The sequence below is a fragment of the Aquila chrysaetos genome, chromosome 13 (genome assembly GCF_900496995.4).
Source record: "Aquila chrysaetos chrysaetos chromosome 13, bAquChr1.4, whole genome shotgun sequence".
Lineage (NCBI taxonomy): Eukaryota > Metazoa > Chordata > Aves > Accipitriformes > Accipitridae > Aquila > Aquila chrysaetos.
The window spans coordinates 26978335-26994974 of NC_044016.1; the positions used below are offsets into that span (position 1 = coordinate 26978335).

General features: G+C 37.3%; 1 protein-coding gene across 4 annotated transcripts in view; it reads left to right on the forward strand.

The window, feature by feature from the left end:
• The window catches only part of AKT3 (AKT serine/threonine kinase 3), a 161021-nt gene that overhangs the window by 123189 nt on the left and 21192 nt on the right, over positions 1–16640 (forward strand). The gene's annotated exons all lie outside the window — the stretch shown is intronic.

The following is a 16640-nucleotide window of genomic DNA, read 5'->3' on the forward strand; positions in this document are numbered from 1 at the left end:
ACACATCACCTTCTGGATATTGCTGGCTGGAAATGAAGATTTTAGGATGGTCAGGTTTGCGGGTTTGAGAGTCTTTCTAAATCAGTTAAAGCAAATTTGAAGTCATCTTTAATTTGCACTCAGGGAGGAAATTGAAACTGCTGATAGTTGGTTATAAGTTAATATGGTATGTAAACTTAATGAAACCATTTTGGATCATAGCAAGATCTTTTGATACATTCTTTTTCTCCAAACGTAAAGGAAACATCAGTATTCTTAGGAGCCACCAACTTTCTCTTCATCCATCTGGTTCCATCTTCCTTGATTCTTTCAGCAGTGAAGAGAAATCTGAGCAGTCATGCTCTCACAGTGCAGGTTTGAAGTACCTAAATAATTTTGGTTGGTTAAGTGTGTGCATTTCAGCTGTTTGTCAAGTCACCAGCTGCTCTAGCTATGAAGACAAACTCACTGATACCTGGTCTCCTTTGCAGAATCTCATCCCATAGATTCCAAGGAAGACTTGCATGCAGGTTGTTGCTATCCTGGTTGGCAATTTCTGACATCTCCTTTGTGTTTAGTGCAGGAACACTCAGCAGTTACCTGCATTTAAGGATCCCAGATTGGCTTAGTATAGTGGCCACTTTTCTTGTGTTCCACACCCAGAATCTGTTCCAGCAACAAGAAGGAACACAAGGGTTGATACTGTCATCACTGGCATAGACTACAGGTGTCATTGCCAGCTCTTACCCCCTCATTGCCTTCTTGTCAGCAGTCTTGGAAAACATTCTCAAAGAGTGCAAATATCCTGTTCAGTTGCTTTCATCTGCTTCTCTTTCTCTCACTTTTGGAAACACGTTAGCTCTCTTCCATTGAACTTGGCAAGGGATCATTCTGGGTTTTAGACACTTAACCACAAGTTACTTGATCCAGTTTGCCTTTCTGTTCTCTAGCAGTCCCACTCCTCTCCTCCACCTTTCATTATGAGTATTTTTGGAGACCCACCCTGTACAAATCTGTCTTGAAGGAAATTGACTCTTCATTAACCCTGGGAATCACAGAACTCATTCCCTTTTACCTCAGAGGTAAAGGGTTTAGAGCAAGCAACCTAGATAGGTTACTGATACAGTGTAAGAAGTCTCAACACCTTTATCCACACATTCTTATTTAAAAAGATGAAGTTAGCAGTATATGGACACCATTGCAAAAAATAAACTTTCCCTTCGTACTCTCTGGTGCTACAATAGTGTTTACCAGTGCATTGGCTGGATAGTTGCTCACCCAAGACAATTGTATCTATTTTTATACCTGGGACTGCTGCCTGATAAAGGGACCATCAAGAGACTGGGTCCTCCAGTCTAATCATGTGCATGTGTCAGAGAATGAGTGTGCAAAAATCACTTCTCGTTGCAGTTCAGGCCACAGAAGTCACTACCAGATACCAAAGACTTAACTGCCTTTTGACAAATTGCAGATCATGAGAACTTAATGTTACAGCTGGACTTCAGTCCTCTTACCACGGTGAATTCCTGCTTGTTTATCCCAAGACAAACGGAAGCGTATACTTATGTTTTGCCTGGTCGTGGTTAAGTGTTGAGGCAGATACATTTTAACCTTTCTTCAGAAGCAAGATATTCTACAGTTATGTGGAGAAATCCATTCAGCATCTGTCCTTTTAATAATACCCTTGCTTCCTCCTCTTTCATCTAGGTCAGTGGTGATGTGTGCATCCCTTCTGCAGGTCTTTTGGTTCAGTTTCCCATGTACTTGTTGGCTGGTGAAAGAGGAGACTAGGACATTGTACTGTGTAACACGCAGGGGTAGCCTGAGGCTGCTGGCTACCAGCCAGGAAGCAGTTGACCCAGGAACCTTGCACTGGCAGGAATCTATACCTAGCCTGAGAACTGACTTAATATTTTCTTTTGTATTAATTCAGTGTTGTGGATTCAGTTCCAAACAAGAACTTGAGCTTGGTTCTCCAAATGCTTTTAGGGCCATTGTTTGAGGCACAGAGTCCTGCTCGCAATTCCATCTTTTTCCAAAAGTAGATTGCAGTTGCTTCCAACAGGAAAACAGGGAAGTAGCTAAGCCAGTGTAGCATGGATTTCCTTCTTGCATGACATTCTCTCAGGTGAAGGTGTCCTTGTGGATCCATACAGAATTATTTCCCAAGATGATTTCAGAATTATTCTTAATCAGAAAATAAGCATACCCTTTGCTGCGTTTTCACTGCAAACCTAGTGTTTCTGACATCAAAGTAGTCCTTCTCACCCTCTGTTGAAAAGGCTCTTTCATCTCACATTGATAGGGCTTGACCTTCCATATAGGACCTGAGGCTGACTGTGCTGCTATCTGGCAGATCCAGAAAAATGCCCCTGTCCATGCGAAGATCAAATGGATGGTGGGCCACAGGAAAAAAATGTAATGAGACTGCCAGGTTGGAGCCAATTTTCATCTTTGGAGGTAAAATTACTTTTCTGGACTGTCACTGATTTATTGTTCATGGCACCCACCTGGAAGTTTATGCATACCTTCACCAAGCACTGTGCTGTTACAGGGTGTGCAGGGCTTCCAGCGAGGTCGTCCACAGGTACATTCCCTTCCCGTTGTCCTCTCCTAGTCCTTCCCGGTTATCCAACATCAGTATTCTACAGTTTAAAGAAAACTAAAGTAGCACTGACTGTGCTTGTCTTACATAGTTATGTGCCAAGCATAAAAGATGGTCGGGTATGAATACGTCCTCTAAGAAGAAAATAGCTGCCACTGTCAAATAGCAGGGCTTGTATGTTTACAGTACAGATATACATTTTGGTCACAATTATTGAAGAATGAGTAAGTTACTTTTTAGTTGTGAAATTACATAGTCTTTTGAGAATAATTTGGTTATCTGATAAATAGTGAAATTCCTTTATCATCTGCAGTAGAACTAATGCAAGCTTTTTTTTTTTTTTTTTTTTTTTTTTTAAGTATAGTGGTAATAGTCAATATTTCCTTCTGCTCTAAGAATCTGCAGTATTCCCCATGTGAAAGGTATAACATATTTTATAATTTCTCATTCCTTAGTAGTTTTTCAGGAAGAAGAGATTGTTTCTTAGGAGTCTGTTTCCACTGTTACCCTTCAAAGTAAGCTGTCACATTAGAGATCATTGTGGTGTCAGAGGATAAACATAGATCCAATGAGAGAAAGATGAATTGTGATCCCATTTCGGAAACACAGATGTATTCTTGATTTTTTTCAGAAAAAAACCCACAAAATGTTTCTTTTGCAGTTTTGCAGTGGCAAAGGCAGGACAGGACCATATGTCTTTTTCAGACAGTATCACTTGCTTAATAAAGAAAGAATAAAACTGAGAAAGTACTAGTACTTGTAAATATACCTGTGAGACATTTAAAAGCAGTTTGGATTTTGATAGTTTTCAGTTGATCGTCAAGGATCAAAGACGTGCTAATAAAGATACAGACCTCTACAGACTTTCTTTAATAGAGCATTCAGGAAATGAAGCTACTTGGGCAGAGAAATAAAAGTTCTTGCAGCTCTGATCATTTATAAGCGTAATTTCTTACATGAGGTTGCAGTTTCTGGCTCTCTGCATTTCAGTTCAAGTTTTTAGGACTAGAGTGCACAGTCTTAGTTATAGTAGGGCAGTCACTGTGGTACTAAGTTTTGGTGTCACAGAAGATACAAGTTTAAGTACAAGAAGTTCATTTTGAAGCTTTTAATCTTTTTAATAACAGAAGAGAAGATGTTTTGGCTATGAACAAGTCTGTAAGGGTCTTCATGGATGATCCATTCAAATGACTTCATAGATGTAGATGATCAGTGATATTTAGGTGTATTCTAATAACAGGGAAAATGGTAGGACCTCATTAAGTTTTAATAGCATGAAAATACAGACTAGATGGATGAATGCATTCCTAGAAGAACAGTAGTCTTTTATTGAAAAAAAAAAGTAGCAAGACGATTTCAATATAGTTTATGCAGTTACTATCACTTAAAGGTATGTGACAATAAATAAGACCAGAGTAGATTCATAGCCTTTGTCCATAGGCATGAGAATATCTGCATGTCTTATAACTCATTTTAAAATGAGGCCAGTGGAGATGAAGGAAATACTAAGATCAGTTACAGAATACTTGTTTGGCTGGTATTTTTTATGGTGATCTTTCTTTTAGAAATGGGAGTGAGAGAGGTCATGTGTAATCAATTATTTCCCTGAGTTTTATCTTGGAGAAATGAAAGGTAAAACCCTTTTATCAAGAAGGAACTGCTGTCCTTCCTCACTTTTCACTCACTTTCTTACTTACAGCTTTTCTTTTTGGGAAGGATATGGCTTTGATGTAGGGGTGACCCAAAAATCTAGTGACCCAAAGTTCAGTGGGTGGATTTCAGCAAGGGGAAGCGTGGTACCCTGTACTGCAGGCGTGGTTGTAGCAAGAAGAAACACTTTTCCCATGCTTCCAGGAATTGAAGTTGAATTTTCTAAGAATGTTGTGGTATATGCAGATTACAAAATATTGTGGTAGAGGCAGAAAAAGCATTTTGTCATTGGTGCAGCTATACATTTATTTCATTCTATTAATGCTTGCTTGTATTGGAGCAGGATATTTGCCAAAGGCAGTCTGGTAAATTTTTGGACTGAGAATATGATGATCTGCCACGTTGTTCTTCCGATATGAGTTGAAACTAAGTGATATATAGGCAGAGAGGGAACCACTGAAATGCACTGAGACAGGCTAGCATGGAAATTGATGATTTCAGTTTTTGCAGGCATCATAGCAAAGCAGTGTTTTAAACACAGATTTTAATGCAGATAGAAGTTGCAATGTGAATGTTACAGAAGAGCTCCTTCAGGTGTGGGGAAAAGCATGAAGATGCTTGTTTGCAAAGAAGTTGATGAAAGTAGCTAACATCATGGATAAACTGAGGCAGGCCAATTGAGAGAGATTAGCTGAAGTGAGGATATAAAAAGACCAGCACGTTATACTATAGAGAAAACGAAGTTGCGTGGGTAATACAGCCAAGGCCTTTTTCTTTTCTCTTTTCTTTTTTTTTTTCTTTCTTTTTTTTTTTTTCAAATGGGGGAGAGGAAAGAATTCCAGTAAAATAAAGAGGATAGCAAGGGAGGTTAACAGGAGGTAAAAGGAATTAATGAAATGAATCCAATGATCTCACAGGTAGATTGATAGGCCAGAAAACACAGCTTAAAGAGAGAAGGTTTTTCTTATGGGGAAAAATGTGGTTGTGGGCAGGAAAGAGAGTTTGGACTAAAGACAATCATATTATTTTGTTAATTTTCTCTTAATAGAAACTAATAGAATGTTTTGCAGAGAGATACAAAAGGCAGGAGAAATTGATGAGCAGCTTAAAATGAAGAGGAGCTCACTGGAGAATTGTTTGGTTAGGAATATAGAGGGACTGAAGGACAGAATAATTTTTGCTGTGGCTTATGCAGTTTCCTTTTTATCTCCTTTTACTTTAAATTTCATTTGAATTTAAAGATAATTGAGGCACTGAAGTAATGTGCTTTTTGAAATTCTATGCAACTTTTATATAAAAAATAGGCACATGCCATTATTTTCCACCTCTAGAACTACTGGGTAGAAAAGGTAAATAGGGGAAAAGGGAATTTGTGGAAAATAGCACAAATTAAGGGAAAGCAGCTGTTAGGATGTTGCTAGATGGCATGTGCATTCAGAAGGCTTTAAGAACAGTATGAACTTCTAAGAGTTGGAAAATACTGTAAGGAGAGACTGGAAAAGAAACTTTATGTTAGGCTCGGTCTTCCATCATGCTCTGGGGAGCAAGTTCTCACTCATACTTGGTTACCTCTGGTAGGCATTAATGAAGATTGATTGTCGGTGATTTTTTGGGTTTATTGAGGGGAAGGGGTAGTTCCTGTTGTTATTGGGCTTCTTTTTATTTTCTTCACTTCTGTTAGTTCTTTTTTTTAGAGAAAGGATAATGAGACACTCTACCAAACTGTCTGTGTTGATACAAATATATTGGTATTCTGGTTCACAGTGGTTAGCTAAAGACTTGAGAGGCCTGTAGTGGTACTCTAACAAGACAGAAAGAATTTTGTATATTAAATTCTCTTCAGAGTGAGGTTAATGTGTTTTTGGAGCGTGGGAGATGAGTTTGTTTCTCTACCTTCAGACCTGTTTTGTTCTTTTCACGTTAAAAGTTTATTAAGAAGTACATTTACAAGCAGAAATGCTGTGCTGAAGCATGATGGAGTTCTGGAAACAGCTAACTCCACCATTCAGCTTTTCTACCTTGATGGCAATTTCCAGTTACTTTGCACCTAGAAGCAGTATCTGCTGTGTTGTTAAGGAATTGCATTGCATTTCTATGCATTTTTACCCTTGGCTTAGTGTCTTTGCTTCTCCAGCATTTCCATGAGATTTCATACACCCTTTGTAATTATGAGAGTCCTTTATTCCTTGTCCTGTGGTAGCTTTGAGAGAAGACACAGACTGTGACTGTCCAGAAGTAGGCTGCTTGTAGCATCTTATTCTGTGCCTCAGGCAACATTGTGCAGACAGACTCAGTCAAGATGGATGTGTGAACTCGTGTGGATGTATTTCTGGGTTTTGTTCCTCTCTTTGAATATAATCTTTTTAGTGCTGAGCTAATTATGTAGTCTCAGTTTTACTGTTGAGTTAGAGTACCTGATCAACTTTCCAACTGTAAAACAGTTTGAAAATCAAATGTAGCTTACATGCAAGACCCAACAAAATTAGAAGTGTTAAGTACGTTTTGGCAGTTCACTTTTATTATGCCCAGTCCTCAAATGTACCAGCAGACAATCATCTGAATGTTAGTTATTTTTCACATGCTTATGTGATCACACAAAAAGTACATGCTAAAAAGAAGCAGATGGTGACAGATGGGGAAGGTTGAATAAGGTGGTTTTGGAAACCTAGAAAAATGCACTTCTGTAATAGTGTAAAAATAAAAATTCTTTGATTGCCAAGTTAGAATGAACAAAATAGAATGCCTGCAATCACCCCCCTCCCCAAAACCTCCAACCCCAAACCCCACCACCCCAAAAAATTACTGATAAAAAGAAATGGAACCTACGAGTGTTCAATGTATATTTAGGAAAGTATGTTTTATAGTGTTGCTTTGTCCAAGCATAGAACATTAGTTTTTATCAGCCAGAGACTTGGAAAGGTGGTAGTTGTATTTTCTTCCCTTTAAAATGATGCATTCAAATCAATTGTGTTCCATGCTCAAAGAATGCTGTCAAAAGGGTCATTCCTTGATGTCACATATTGGTAGTGTTTCAGGTTGTGATAATATTTTTCTTCTGATGTCACAAGAAAGATTTTAACCCTCTTGTTACAATAGTAAATAAATTATGTGCGTAATGGGGATATGACTAGAGCTAATCTGTGACAGGCAGCGTTACCTCTTTGTCATATAGGCAAATGTAAAGCTAAGTAAGTAGAGAAGGTATAATCAACAAAAAAATACCATCTTTTGTGTGTGGACCACCACATCCAAGGACCTAGCCTCCTATGCGGATTAAGATTTGCTTATTCATTTGCATTTCATGCAGTCTTAACATTCATGTCTATTGAGTTATATAAACAAAAAAAGATTCCTTTAAAAAAAAATTTTAAAAATGATGAGATGTATTTTATTCCATAAAACAAAAAGTATCTGATCTGATGAATATTTAACTAAGTCTTCACCAACACTGATTCCATAATTATTTTTTCTTTTTATATTTGAGTAGCTGTTTGTCTTAAGCTATAGTATGAGACATTACTGTTTCCTGATGAGGGAGAATGGTTTGCTTTTGGTTGCTGGCTTTTGCTTAAAACCAAAAGGCCCCAACTTCTGATAACTTGTACTCATTTCCCTGAGAGTATAGTTGGTTTGCTCAGTACCCAAACACTGTAGTTATGTTGTTGTGCTTTGCTTAACTAATTTTCTTTTGGCTTCAAAAGGGTAGTTCAAGTTTATTTACTCTCTGTTTACCTAGATGCTTCATGCATAATCTGATTCTTAGCAGAGGCACAATAGAATTTATTTTACCTGTGGAAATGTGGTTTAGTGTTGGCGTGTGCTCTTCAACAGCTGTCTGTTGTATATTTGGCTACATTTTATTTCTGGGTGAGCACCAGTGCGGGGTGTGAGGAGGAATAGCATCTATGCCTGAAAATATTTTCCCTTCTGATTTATGGGAGATTCACAATATGGAATTTTCTCTTTACACTAGAATCCCAAGTACCAAATTATTTTTTCACATTGAAAGGAAATGGAAATGCAAGAAGTTGTGTTATCTTGAAATGCTAGCACCTCATAAAAATTCAAATGTGGTCTTTTTTCTGTTTTGTTATCACTTATTATATTTTAGTGTACCACATTGTGTCATCTTATGCTCCAAAGTTATCCAAAATGCTCGTGATTTGAATTTGGGCATTTTTGTCAGCTTGGCATTGCCACCAGGGCCCTGAGATGAACATGATGGAATGTGGACAAGGCAGGGTATCCAGAGCAGAACATCATTTATTGACAATAACCAGTATCAAGATCAAAAGATGGGGAACATTTAGATGGGGGTATGAAAGCATGCTCAGTTAAACAGACAGAAGAGTTGCTGCAACAACAGATAAATTACCACAAGACTTAGACTTTCTTCTGAAGCCAGATAACCAATGATGTAACAAGAATTTGAATTTTCATGCAATCTGGTTAATCTCACCAGACACAAAAACTAATTGTCCAAATACAGTATCAGACTTCTCAAGGGGAAAGATGTAACAAATATGCAAAAATAATAAAGCAAACAAAAGACTAGAGAACAGATTAGCTCCACACTGCCCATAAATAAACTGTTGTATTTAAACGAGAACTTTAAAGCAGAGAGCAATTTTCTAATGAAAGCCACATTTTTTTGTAAAACAAATAAGTATGACAATTCTTACAAAGACTGTCTCAATAACATGCTTGAAGCTTTTTTTCATTAATTTTCATTTAATCAATGCAAATATTATTTCCATCTCAGCAAAAACCTTTAGTTTTTCCAAGAGTAATGAAGCATAAACAAAAGCTGAACAAATAGTGTTTAATATCAGTAAAAATTCAAAATAATTTCAGGAAGAATGAGCAACCAGAAAGAAATATCACAATATTATCATTATTTATTACTTCTTGCACATCTTGTATGTTTTGGCAGTGTATCTAATGGAGACTACTGCTAGTGCAGTGATAATTAATACAGATATGAACAGGTCTGGAGGTTTTCTTCCAATAGTAGAGTTGGTAGAATTATGAGAGACAAGTGCCATCTTTTTGCAGACTGAAATCATCTTTTGCTTTTACTTGCTGCCTTCTGTGAAAGGTATCTCTTAATTCTAGAATGGTTATTTTAGCTTTCTATTTCTTTTTTTTTTTTTTTTCCATTGAATAGGTTTTACTTTTGAGGGTCTTTTTAATGTGATGTAGTTGTTTTCTTGGGTTTTTTTTGTTTTGTTTTGGGTTTTTGGTTTTGTGTGTGGCTTTTCTGTTTTGTTTTGTTTTGGGTTTTTTGGTTTTGGGTTTGGTTTTTTTTTTGATTGTTAGGGTTGCTGTTGACTTCTTACAGTCCTTTGTTAGAATACTTTTTTCATGTGCAATAGCTTAACTTTTTTTTTGTTTAGATTTTAAATTCTACTGAAGTCAGAGTCCCTTGTAGAGGGTTAAATGCATTAATTAGTATTGCATGCTCTTTACTCTAGGAGGCTTTGCTTAATTCACATTTATACCAGAATGTACCATTTCTGATGCAGCACAATGTGTGCCAACAAACGAAAAAAATTTTAGTTTGCTTGTTTTTTTAAGGTTACATAGCAAAAAGCTAGGTAAGATGGGGGAAATCTCCAGTACAAAAATGTATGAGGAAGATTGTCTGCATTAGGACCAGAAGTAGAACAGCAGTGCAGATAAAAAATGGAGAAAAACTACCTGCAAAAATTAGAGCAGTAGAAAATTAGAACAGTAATAGAAAACTTTCTTCCTTGACTTTATTCTCAGGTATCCATTTCCCAGGGCATCTATAACCTTGACGTTTTGTTTTTTCAGCTCTGTATAATAAAAGCAATGAGTATTCATTCAAGTGTTTTTTTACTATTGATGCAGCAATACTTCCACTGTTCACACCAAGATACAGTTATAGTAACTAAATTTGTATAATACTTGCAAACATACCTTTCTGCAGGAAGGATTTTCATACATTTGGATAAAAGTCTGTTTCTATAAAGAAATGTGTATTACCTTTGTTCATTAGTGTTAGATTATAAACTTTCTCATTGTTGTAGTTGTTACCACAACTGACAGAAAGTTTTAGCAAATATACTTTTTAAGTTTTGTTGAATAATAGGCGGAGGAATATTTGTTAGCAGACCAACAACTGTAGCAATAAAAATGTGTGAAGGGTTACCAGGAATGCTTAAGGAACATACACTCCACCTGAACTGTAAGGTTAATTGAAAACAGTTTTTTCCCCTTAAATTAACAGTACATTGGTGTATCCAAGTTCTCAGTTTTCTTTCACAACATAGGTGTGCAGACAGTTTGTTTAGATGTTTAAATATTTTCCCATCTGTTCTGTCAAAATTATTGATTGAGCAACAAGCTATTTGCAATGTCCTATCAGAAGGTCTCTTATCTAATGTATTAAGAAAAAACATAACTAGGCAAAAAATGTAATTGCTTTTCCAATAAGTTGCCTTGGTTATCTAGCACAAAGTATGAAACCAGTATTTTGGTATTGTTCTTTTAAAGATAAAACCCAATGCTGACAACCCTGTGCGTAGAAGATTGACAGTATATTGTGTGAAGCTTTTCATCCTCAAGGTTATTGCTAAGTTTGTCTGTGTTTGCAAAGTCTAGAAGTTACAGCAACTAACTACCATTTAGAGGTTTGTGGGAAGTACATTTCTTGGTTGTGAATTTCTGCTGTGTAACCAAAAATCTTCCAGAGGCTGTTCATCAGGGATGTTTTGTTTCAAGAAAACGCAGTAAAAACAGAATTAAGGGATTTTCTACATTCAGCTCAGCTTGTGTCCAAGGCAGTCACACCTTGTCCAGTATTCTGTGGTTAGTGAAGTGTCAGAGAATCCTAGTTTCACTGAAGGCAAGGGTAAATACATGATTGACTTAAGGTGGTCACAGACTTCACCTGTCAGATGCTGGCTAACCTCCTGAAAAAAAATTATTTTCACAGACTCTTGTAAAGGCATTGCATGTGTTTGTATCGACTTCTCTTTGGCTGACTCATTTAATTGCTTGCTTCCTAAGTCTCTGCCCCAAGCCCTTGTAGATAAGAGTTTGCAGATGTGTCTCAAGCTGCTGCATCCCAAAAAACTTTCAGCTCTAGCTACTGAAGAAATAAAGAGATAATAAAAAATATCTTTTCACTGGTTTTCACCATAAAAATTAAATGGATATCAAATTCTGTGGACTGTATGTTAGGCTTTTAAAGGAGTGACGTGCCTAAAGCAAAAGACGCCTGGAGATACATTGACTGATAAACCTAAAGATTAAAATCTACAACCACTGATGAAGTAGAGAAGGAAGTCTTTTTAAGGGATTTTGTTTTCTGGAGAAAAGAAAACTCCCAGTGGTGCTAACGTTTTTTATTAATATTTTTGAGTCCAAGACACTGGACTTTTCAGCAGTGGAGAATAGTATTAGAAGATTGATTTTTTTGTCAATAAATGCAAATACAAGAATATTTTTCTTTTCTGATCTGTAGTTACTTGTCACCAAAATGAATTGTTATGTGTGAGGGGCAAACACAATTGAATGACTGCGATCTTAGCAGCCCTGCGGTGTGTTTGTGTTGTCTTAGTCATCCTAAAGGCAAAGTGCAGGCTGTGAACTGGATTTTTTATTTCGTATGTAGGGCTTGATGGTCTTTGCTCTGGGATGAAGCACTATCCCATCATATACTTGGTCATTGCTGATAATACTTTCCAGAAACCCCAAAGTGTGCAAAGATAGTGGAGTCACTAGAGACTACATTGTTTCCCCTTTTTACAGTTGGCTATTCCTGCTATCTCAGTAAATTTAAAAAAGAGTTGAGTTGCCTTTTGACCACAATACAAATGAAAGTTTTAAGGTAAATAAATAGCTTTCCCTTAGCTGAAACTATTATATTGTCCAGTGCCTCTAAAACATCCATAAAAGCACTACTACTAAAGTACCTGCATATGCCTGGCTAATGTTTCTGGCTTGTTAGAAAGTGTGTATGTTACTTAACCTCTTGCATATTTATCTAAGACTGGAAAAATACAAACTTCAGTAGCACCTCTACAGCTTTTTTAAAAGCATCCGTATAAACCCAGACTGTGTCCTTGTACTGTAGGTGTTAGCGTAAGTTTTAGAGGAGCATCAATGCCTGTAAAAACTGCAGTGGTTTCAGTGCAGCAATGAGTTTATGCTCACTTTGGAACCCTGTTGTACTGCTGGAGTTCTTTAGAGAAATACAGGGTGGGAAGAGAATCAGGCCCTTAATCTTCCCATTAAGTGAGCACAGCTGTTGCAGCTGTGTCTGCATGCAGGAGGAACTGGCAGGGTCAGTGTGACTTCTGTGGTGTAACTTCGGGGCAGAGTTTGACAAACATTTTTTTCTGCAGCAATGCTGCGTCCGATGCTGCCTGCCCTGGTGTTCTTACTTGTGCTACTGCAACTGTTCATGTGGCAACTGAGTGGCTTAGGTCAGAAAACTTGATTCAGGTGAGAAATAACCCAGGGTGAAACTTTTTTTTCCTATTTTTCTTAGTACTGGTCTACTCTCTGCTGTAGTGTGTTGCATAGTTTTGGCAAGGTAAGGGAAGCTGTAGTGAGGTAACAGAAACAAGAATGTGAGTTAGGCTGGCACTGCCTGTGAAAGAACCAGTTGTTGAACTGGAGCCCTAAAAACAAATGGAGTAAAATTCCCTCAAGTAATAAAAATGATGGTCATTTTTTGAGTTTTATTTCCCATAATCTATGGTTTCATCCAGACTGAACTGCAGTCAGCCCACCTCCTGATTTACTCAACACTGGGAATTCACTTGGGTACGGTGACGATGTGAGTGTAAAATAGGGATGAGTGACTATAAATGTTATCCACACACTGAAGTCACGTCATGCTAGAGCTCTCATCTCCTAAAACCTCACCTAGATCTTGACGAGGTGGCTTGGGATTTTGGCACCCCATGTGTGCGAAGCAGATGAAGGAAGGGAAGTCATATATCTGAATGATCTCACTATTTAAACACATTTTGTGGAAGAAAGCATGTGACTTCATCTTTGCTTCATGAAAATGCACCTGACTGGAGTCTGTACTCAGTGTAGCTGCTCTTTCTGTAGCTTATGAGTTCCATGTCATCCTTTTGTGTGATACCCCTAGAAAACATTAATATATTACTTTACAACAGATACCAGAGTGGTTGAGCTTGTGCCCTTTATGATGGTTTTGGTGGGCCTGCTGCCTTTTCTGCTGTGACCTTGAAGGGACTGGGTTGTTAGGACAGTGTATTCACTTAAAGACAAATTTGTGGGTCCTTATGGGGGGGGACAAGAATTGGCTGGAGATGATGGAGGCAGCTTTTAGGGGCAGCGTACAAAGCCCAAGAGATCAAGCTTTCTACTGTGCCTGTACGTGGCCAGGTGCTTAGGCTGATACCCCACATATACAAGGATACCCCACAAATACTGGAGAGACAGCAGTATCAGTCCTCACAGCCAAAGGAGGCATTTCTAAAAGCAGGTATCCACCTCATGGTAGGCAAAAGATTGAGTTTTTCATAGGTACAAAGCCTGCAGCTGTGTGTCCTGTTCATTTTAGCACTGAGTTGAAGTTTTCTTGACCTATGTTCAGTGTAATTAAAAACAAATCCCTCAAATCCAAGAATTGTTTGGAAAGGATTCCGTAATGCTAGGGCAGTGTGTATAGATGTGTTCTCCTGCCTGCCCTAATTGTATGGATTTGGTCACAGGAGCTGCTGGACTCTAGCACTTGCATTGATTTGTTACAGTCTACAAATCCTGGAGTTTCTTAACACCATGAGGAGCAGAAATGACTTAAAGAAAATAATTGTGTGTATTTACTGTGAATGGATTATGCACAATTTTATTACATTTATATTAAAATAAGTTGAGATGCATTTTGCTTTATTTACACTATTTTCAGGCTGTTTTCCTTTTGCCTAAATGAAACCCTTTTGATGCTCTTGCTTGTCTGCCTGGCTGTAAACCAGGTATTTAAACAAAAATAAAGAGTTGCCAGCTTTGCCAGCTGGGGATGAGAACCCGGCTGGTGATACGCGGGTTCGGGAGGCAGTTAATCCAGCTTTTATGCTTTTTTATGATTTTATGTAAAAAGAGGTTAAAAATCACATTTGGCTCTTTCTTTGTACCACTGTTTTGTTGCTGTTGTGGGAATGCAGCAAAAGGTTGCTCATACTTTTTATTATTATTAGGTAAAGTCCTGCATAAATTAGGTAAAGCCCCAGATACAGTTTGCTTTAGCTATTGGCCATGTGATTTGCCTTGTTCAGAGAATGATATGTTTTATCTTCCTGTTGCCTTTTATAAATCACACATGCAAACCACACCTCAACTTACTTGTAAAAAGGATCTACCACTGCCTCTCAATTTTATATATTTTACTAGCTTCAAAAGAAAAAGAGCAGCTAACTATACAGATAGGAGAAATAGTAACAGTGCTAATAGATATAGTAGAAAAATATTTAATGCTTTTATTCTGTGGCAGAAGAAACGGTGACTTAAAGACAAGAGTCACAGGTTTCATATACAGTTTTTCAGCAAATAGCTTGCACTATGCTCAAACTCATAAAACATTTAATTAATTTCAAAATGCAGGAGTTTTTTTAGTTTTGTCATATATACTTACTAAGATAATTTGTTGTATTTTACACTTCCCAAAATTTCATCCTCTATTTGGAAATATCAATGATGTAATGAGTCTCTGTGTTTTGGCACAGTTGTAAATAGTGTGTGTTAATGTGTTAACATTTATGATTTTTTAATCTTACATACACAAGAGGGATTTGTAATACACTTCTTTGCATCATTTTTCTACTACTAATCCTTGAGGACAATGAAAACTAGGAATATGAGTGCATTAATTACTGTGAGGTTGTCAAAATTGCCATACTGGATCAGATTGCATTTTGTTTCTGCTAATAGCATCTACCAGATACTTCAGAGCAGGCTTGGATTTACTGGGGGAGAAAAAGGAGAGGCAGATAAACGAGCTCGACACCTCATTAAGACTGGCTAAGGTAGTGCATGTGTCCTATGATGTGGTCACGGCCCCTTAGTCTCCCCAGACAGGTGAGGACTGTGTCTGCCCTTGCTTCAGAGGAAATTATTGGAAGTCATCTTACACTTTTTAGACAATCACAAGATAATGTACTCATGGAAGAAGGTTATTTCTGATCTGTTAGAGGTTGCCTTATTCATTAAAGCCTGAAGTCTTTACTACACATCACCAGATTTTCACTACTATATATCTAAATGACTGTTCCAGTGTGTCTACTTACAGTTTGAATCTAGGTGAGCTCTTTGTGGTGGTGATTGCACGTGTCTGTGGGTTGTAAAAAGTGTTTTGTTTTCTGTGGATTAGTTTGTTGTTTTTTTGGTTTTTTTTTTAATCAGTCATATGTGTTGCCTTTCAGAATCTGCCTTTTAATGATACAGAAACAGTTCTTTATAAAGAATTATTTAATTCTTTATAAATATAGTCCAACTCTATTAGTTGTATTTCTTTGATCTTTCTGTTTAATATTTAAGTTTAATTTCTTGGTTTAAGGTTTTTGCCTCTTTAATAGATCTTTGTGCAGCAAATACTGGCAATTGGGCACATACAGTTGTAGTGCCTTCTGTATTACCAGTTTTTAACTTCTAACTGTTGCATCTTTTTTGAATGAAAGGGTATGATCTTCTAGAAATTCACAGAAATTGGAATTACGTACGTATATATTCAGTAGCCTTCAGTTTCCTTATTGCTTATGGTTTCATTATGGGTGTATGCTGCTGTTATGTTATCTCCATTTCTACAGTTTAATATGAAGGTGTATTAAGGTCAAGACACACTGCTTAGATTCCTTATTCCAATGCTCTGGGGCTGCTAGGAGAAGAGCAGTGGAGTAGGTTGTTTTTAGGTACATAACACTGGAGGCATTATGTTAACAAATTATATAAACGTTACCATATTTCTGTGATCATATCATATAAACATAGTATCATAGTAAACATAGTAATATTTCTTTGCATTAGCACAGTTCAGCTGTTTGGACTATTTAATGGAACATAATGAAACTGTCAGGAGAAATGCATTGAGGACTTTTAATATAAACAAAGATCATAAAGAAGCTAAGCTTGTCTTAGTAAGATTAAGGTGTTTCTAAATTTGAGGCTTTATTCTTACAGGTGGGGTAAGGAGAGAGTAGGTGACTGAGCAAGGAGATGCTTCACTTCTCCCAGAAGAATGCTAATGAGGCAGTAGTGCCTGTAGATAGTGTCTCTTCCTAGAGCTGTGTACACTATAAATGGGATGGTAGGGGACATAGGAAAGGGGAAAATGTAGTCATGATCATTTTGAGCAGGTCATTCTCAATATTTTATTTTGCTTTTAGCAGTAAGGTCCCCGGTATGC